The sequence below is a fragment of the Myotis davidii genome, unplaced genomic scaffold, assembly GCF_000327345.1.
Source record: "Myotis davidii unplaced genomic scaffold, ASM32734v1 scaffold67, whole genome shotgun sequence".
Taxonomy (NCBI): Eukaryota; Metazoa; Chordata; class Mammalia; order Chiroptera; family Vespertilionidae; genus Myotis; species Myotis davidii.
The window spans coordinates 1258098-1264595 of record NW_006298521.1 but is presented as its reverse complement, the minus strand read 5'-3'; the positions used below and the strand labels follow the sequence as shown (position 1 = coordinate 1264595).

Sequence of the window (6498 nt, the reverse complement as noted above, 5' to 3'; positions counted from 1 at the left end):
CGCCCTCTCCACCCCGGCGGGTCCCAGGGCTGGCTTCTCAGCCCGAGGCCCCGGAGCGTGGGCGTGTGTGAGTAGCCGTGGGCGTTGTGAATCCCCGATGATAAAATACAGGCGGAGGCGCTAATAGGTCACCCGGTGACCCTTGGTTACCCCAGGAGCCGGGGCCGGGCTCTGCGCGTCCACATTTGCATCCGTGTTGACTGTTGCGCGGCCGGAGCGGGGCGGTGTTTAACTTTTAATGCTCCTTGGCGTTGAGGAGGCTAGAGTCGGAGCCGACGGGACGGGGGTGGAGGGGGTGGGGGAGGAAGCAGGTGAGGGACTGGCAGGTGAGGGTGCCTGGGGCTTGCCCTCATCTTTCCCTCCTGGCACTAACATTGTTTCAATGCCCGACGGTTCCCAGGACTTGGCGCTGGACTTAGAGGCGACTCAGTCCCTGCTCAGGGCCCCCTTGGGGGAGCGGGGGAGGGGGAGGAAGCAAATAGGTAGTTTTTATATGATGATGACAGTGTAGCGGCCTGAACTCAGCGGGGAGGGGTGGGTTCTCTGAGGGCTGTTCAGGAGGGCTCCTCCCAGGGGAGGAAGTGACAGGTAAGGGGCGGGCTGATGCCTGAAGGTTGCCAGGGCCATGCCAGGCCGAGGGGACAGGGTGGCACGGCAGGGAGGCAGCTACAAAGCAACCGGGTTTGGAAACCAAGGTGTATGTCTGGAGCATAGATCCATCCTGGGGTGAGGTGGCTGGAGCCATATGGTTTCCCGTAAGGAAAGAGGTTCTCAGGGTGGAGTTAGAGGGGCTTTTAAAGGGGGGGGGGCAGCTTTGTTCCCGAGGCCCCCATGCCCTTGGACCTTTCTTTTTTTAAAAAAATATATTTTATTGATTTTTTTACAGAGAGGAAGGGAGAGGGATAGAGAGTTAGAGACATGATGAAAGAGAAACATCGATCAGCTGCCTCCTGCACACCCCCTACTGGGGATGTGCTGGCAACCAAGGTACATACCCTTGACCGGAATCGAACCTGGGACCCTTCAGTCCGCAGGCCGATGCTCTATCCACTGAGCCAAACTGGCCAGGGCGGCCCTTTCTGGAATTAACGGCTTCTACCGTCCCCCTGAGCCAGTGACATTCCCTGGGCAGGGAAGGGAGAGGAGCTGGTCGGTGGAGGGAGTGAGGGAAGTGTTCCTAGGAGAGACCATAATGGGAGAAACTGGGAAGTATGGCCCAGTGCAGGGTTTGAGGCGGGCGAGGGAGTCAAGACCAGAGCATGGAACCTTCTGGAAGCCTGGAGGAGCTTACGGTTTAAGGGAGGCTGTGGGAGGGTTTAGGTGGGTGTGAAGATGGTTTTTGTGTTGTTAATCCTCAACCAAGGATATTTTTCCATTGATTTTTAGAGAGAGTGCAAGGGACGGGGAGAGACAGACAGAAACATCGATGTGAGAGAGAGACATCCATTGGTTGCCTCCTGCATGTGCCCCAACCAGGGCCGGGAATTGAGCCTGCAACCGAGTTACGTGCCCTTGATTGGAAATGAACCCGGGACCCTTCAGTCCGCAGGCCAACCCTCTCTCCTCTGGGCCAAGTCGGCTAGGGCGGTGTGTGTGGTTTTGGACACTCACCGTCCGGGGTGCAGGACCACGGGAGAGGCGGCTGTGACCTGGGCTTCCTCTGGCACTGCTACGCTTCAAGTCCAGACCCCCAGACGGTGAGTTCTCTCCTGCCTGAGCCTGCGGAGTTCTGGGCATTGCCGCCGGGAGCTTTCACCCTCGTGGTCTTCATGCCAAAGGGCAGGTGGTCCCCCAGGGCCGCCTCAGGGTGACCATCGGGTGTCCCAGGGAGCCCAGCACCTACACAGGAGGTGCAGGCGCCGCCGGGGCTGGATGAGAGGCTGATGGCTCAGAAGCAGCAGGACCCTGAGGGTGTGGCCGCTGCGGGGTCTGAGGGCGATGGGAAGCCCTTGGAAGGCAGACCTGCAGTGTGTCCGTCTGAAATGTCGCTCTGGAGGCAGTGTGGGGCCAGCGGGCTGGAGGGATAGCTGGGGGACCCCGGAGCAGTGGCAGGGGGTGTGGCAGGGAGACAGGAAGACAAAGCCGCAGGACGAGGTGGAAGTCTGGACTTGGGAGGGAGAGGGAGACCAGGAGGGTGCTCACGGGAGACTGAGCTGATGCAGGGGTCAGGCCTGCGCTCCTCACGGCTTTCACGCGTGTAGAATGTGACTAGCGTGGCCGGGGAGCAGAATTTTCAAATGCAAAGGGTTTGGTGGGAAGCAGGCGGCTCTCGGCTTGTTCTTTTAAATGTCATCTCTTTTCTGCCTCCCACAGTCCTGGGAGGTGAAAGTATTATTCCTTTTGTACAGATGAAGGGAGCAGGTCTGATGGTAGAGCGAGGGGTGTCGGGTCGTTGAACTTCCAAGGCTGGGCTCTTTCAGGGAGACCCCACTTCCTGCCCCCAGGAGCCTGAGGGTCTTGCCAGGAGCGAGCAGTCCCGAGGGCAGCCTTGCTTCCGCCCAGCCCCCCTGAGTTGTTCCCTGCTAAGGCCCGTGACAAACGCCAAGAGCAAACAAAACTGTCCGACTCCTCGACCTCAGACATCTTCCCACCGGCTTCTCTCAGGTTTTGGAAAATGAATGGGTTAGGGCCTAACCGTTAGGCGGCAGGTGGAACTGCGGATCACCCCCACTGCAGGCTTGTTACCTTAGGGTGCGTGTTCGAGAGCAGTGGTGGAAGGTTCGGTGGTAAAGGCAGAAGCTAGGGCCGTGGGTGAGGTGTTGGAGACACCGTGGACCAGGGAATGAGCTCCCAGCACAGTGCAAGGGACGGAACAGGAGTGAGTGGCCCCTAGTTCCGGGGGGACCTTGACCAAGTCACTGCCTCGGAGCCTCAGTGTTCCTTCTGTAGGAGGCATTTGGCATTGCATGGTCTCTAGGGTCCCTCCAGGAGTCTGTCCCTTTAAGTTGAGTCGGAGGTTTGCTTTCTAGAATCTAGAGCATCGCTGGTTTCCTGTGGGACGGATGAGTGCTGGCCTCTGAATTGGTGTGTTTGACCATTATTGGCTTATCGCTAGGAGCACGTCTATTTGAATTATGCAACGTGTCGGAGCTGATGGACAAACTGTAAAGCAGTTAATGATTTATCGCTTGGCAGGGTTCCCAGTAAAATGCCAAGTGTATTTGTGTGCCAGTCTGAGCTGCACCGACATCAGGAGAAAACGTGCGTGACTGTTTTTGGCATTGCATGGTCTCTAGGGTCCCTCCAGCTCCAGGAGTCTGTCCCTTTAAGTTGAGTCAGAGGTTTGCTTTCTAGAATCTAGAGCATCGCTGGTTTCCTGTGGGACGGATGAGTGCTGGCCTCTGAATTGGTGTGTTTGACCATTATTGGCTTATCGCTAGGAGCACGTCTATTTGAATTATGCAACGTGTCGGAGCTGATGGACAAACTGTAAAGCAGTTAATGATTTATCGCACGGCAGGGTTCCCAGTAAAATGCCAAGTGTATTTGTGTGCCAGTCTGAGCTGCACCGACATCAGGAGAAAACGTGCGTGACTGTTTCCGCGGCCGGGTGAGTGGTGCAGAGGCCACTCCTCGGTTACGGAGAGGGTGGCTGGGAGGCCAGGCGTGTAAAATGCTCAGGACTTTCCCTTCACCACAGTCAGGGCGCCAAGTGCCATCATTAATGTTGCTTTTTAAACTAAACTGTGACCTTTACATTTTTTATTCATAATTTTGTTATTTTCTTGGTTTGAGCATTTATGCCCAAGCAACTCTGGAGGCACTGGTTTCAAGAAGCAAGTGAGCACATTTTGATTATTACAAAATGAACATTCTCTCTGCCCCCATCGTAATTCACTGACTCAGTAAAAGTGATCGGTTTAGTAGCATGTGTTCAAATTAAGGCTTTGTGTTTTCTGTAAATTGAAGGAGTTACATTTTATCAGAACTGTGGTTAAATTTTTTAAAAATTCATTTTCCACCTCCATTTATTCCCCCTATATCCTCTTGCACCCCCTCCTCCCCCACAAGTGGGTGCATTAATATGCAGCTCTAGTGACTGCGTGGGAAAGTGCTGCAGCGGGGAGAGCGCTGGCTGCTGAGGCGGCCGCAGTAGCAGGTCAGCGTTTACATTCAGCTCTGCGTCTGCCCACAGCGCGTCAGTGGTGTGTGCAGCAGACTTTCCATGTGACAGATTTGGAAACAGGTTCAGAGCGGTCTCCCGCGGGGAAGTGGGGTTTCCTCGCCTCCAGACCCGTGCTCTGCCCCGTGGGGCCCGCGCTGCTTCCAGTGGAGAGGTTGCCGGCCCTGGCAGTTCTGGAAGCTTCCTGTGGTCCCTCTGCACCTGTTTCCCGCGCAGGTGCACCTACTCATGCTCATCACACTCCCCTGAAACCATAACCACATCACAGGGGACGCTGGCGGTCGCCGGTGTGCTTGTCAGACGCATGTGAAGAGTTGCTCTTGTTGCCGTGATTTCTGCTCCTGGGGCCCCTCCCGAGTCTGCACGGAACCAGACCGCCTTGAGGGCAGTTGTGGGGATGCAGCCAGAGGAACGGGGGGCATGGTGTGAGGGACCCGCAGTCAGTGTGTGGGGGCTGGGAAGTGCCTGCTCCATGGCTCCCAGGCTTCCAGACCTGCTAGGTGGTCCGAGTACAGTTGATGGGTTTTGGCCCCGTTAGGGACATTCCAGTCCTCAGGAAGGACACCGGTTCCATGGATTACACTTGAACGGGTATCTCCCAGTCTCGGGTCTGCTGGGAGCAGCACATTTATACTACGTAGCAGTCCCTCCTTTCTGATGTGGGTCACTCTTGTTTTCTTGACACTTTTGTCTTCCTTCTCATCCTTCTAGTCGTCATAGCTGTGGAGACGGGGGTGGCGAGTGCATCCGACACCCCCCGGTTCTGTAGGCCAGGGCCTTAGCTGGTTGTAGGTTCTGACCCTGGCTGGGCGGGGGTGGCGGGGGGGCTGGGCTGTCAGCTCTGTGCTGGGGCTCGCCACTGGCTCACCCTCCCAGGAGGGCAGAGTTCCAGAGTGCAGGCTCTCGAGTCAGAGCTTATCAAACTCTTTGTTGTGATGGTGGTGGTAATCCTCACGGAGGATATTTTTCCACTTTTAGAGAGAGTGAAAGGGAGGGAGGGAGGGAGGGAGGAAGGGAGGAACATTGATGTGACAGAGACACATTGATTGGTTGCCTCCTGCATGCGCTCTGAACAGGCCTGGGAACAAACTTGCAACCCAGGCATGTGCCCTTGATTGGGAATCAAACCCATGGCCCTTCAGTGCCCAGGCTGACACCAGGGCAAAGCACTTACCAAACGCTTGCTTGCTTGCTGATATCCCATTGGCCAAAGGAGTCATATGACCAAGCCTAGAGTCAGTGGGTGAGGGGCCCATATAAGGATATGGTTACCAGGGGCGCAGTGGTGAGGGGGGAGGTCTTTAACAGGCTAGCACAGTGGGGTTAGGGAGTGGAGGGGAGGGCTTGTTTTGCCAGCTGTAAATGACAGCTGGTGTTTGTAGTTTACTCTCTTAGGCATCGGGACTCAGTTTGATGAGCATTTATTTGGTGCTGGATGCTGGGAATTCAAAGGATAAGGCAATCTCCGGCTATACTCCTAATCTCACAAGTGAAGCAGAAAGCGTCCTGCTAAGACTCATTTGGGCTTTTAGGTAACACGGGTGGGAGCTGCTCACGCGGGTCTGTGCCGGGGCCCGCGGTGCTGCTAGAAAGCGCCGCTGGGTCCTTGGGAAGAAATGGGCTGCCATGATGACTTGGCGTTGGCCCTGCGAGCTGTGGTGACAACAGAATCACCAAGGAAACCAAAAGATGCAGCTTCTGAAAGTCCCTGGAGGCATTTGTCATGTTATCTGGAACCCGACTTGCCTAGAAGAGCTGGATGGGAGCACATGCGGGCTCGCTGTGCGTCCAGAACTCCTAGGGTCCCGTGCTCCGGGCTTTGGGTGTCTCCTGTTGGCCTGTGTGCAAACAAGGAGAGGTTTGGAGTGCTTTCTAGGGTGCGGAGATGCGGCTCTGTGATTGTGCTGCTGGAGAACAGGAAATGAGGTAATGTCTTGTAAGGTCCTGTTGCACGAACCTAAATGCCTAAATATGGGCAGCTAGCCCTCACTGCAGTCGCGGAGCGGAGCTGCGGGATAATTGGTGCTTCCAGGAGGCCCCTCGGCCTGCCGGAGACGTCAGTGCGAGCCTGGGGAGGTTCCGTGTGAAGCTGAGCCGCTCCAGCCTTCAGCTCAGGCCCAGGAAGAGGTTGGAGCCCTTACCCAGCAACCAGCCGGCGAAGCTCGCTGCCGGGGCTGTTGTCAGAGCGAGAACTTGTTCTTTCGGGAAACTCTGAAATCACTTGATGAGGAGTTAAGTCCAGCCCATAAAAGTTTACATTGTTCGTACCTTTTTGCAGATGTGTACGTGCAATGTTCAGTTTTTCAGTGTGTCGCTATAACCATGAATATGTGGAGGATCAAAAGCAGTTGAACAGTAATTAAAAGAGAGATTTT

General features: G+C 55.6%; 1 protein-coding gene across 1 annotated transcript in view; it reads left to right on the top strand.

Moving 5' to 3' along the window:
* The window catches only part of FAM118A (family with sequence similarity 118 member A), a 25635-nt gene that overhangs the window by 1095 nt on the left and 18042 nt on the right, over nt 1-6498 (top strand). The window lies entirely within an intron of this gene.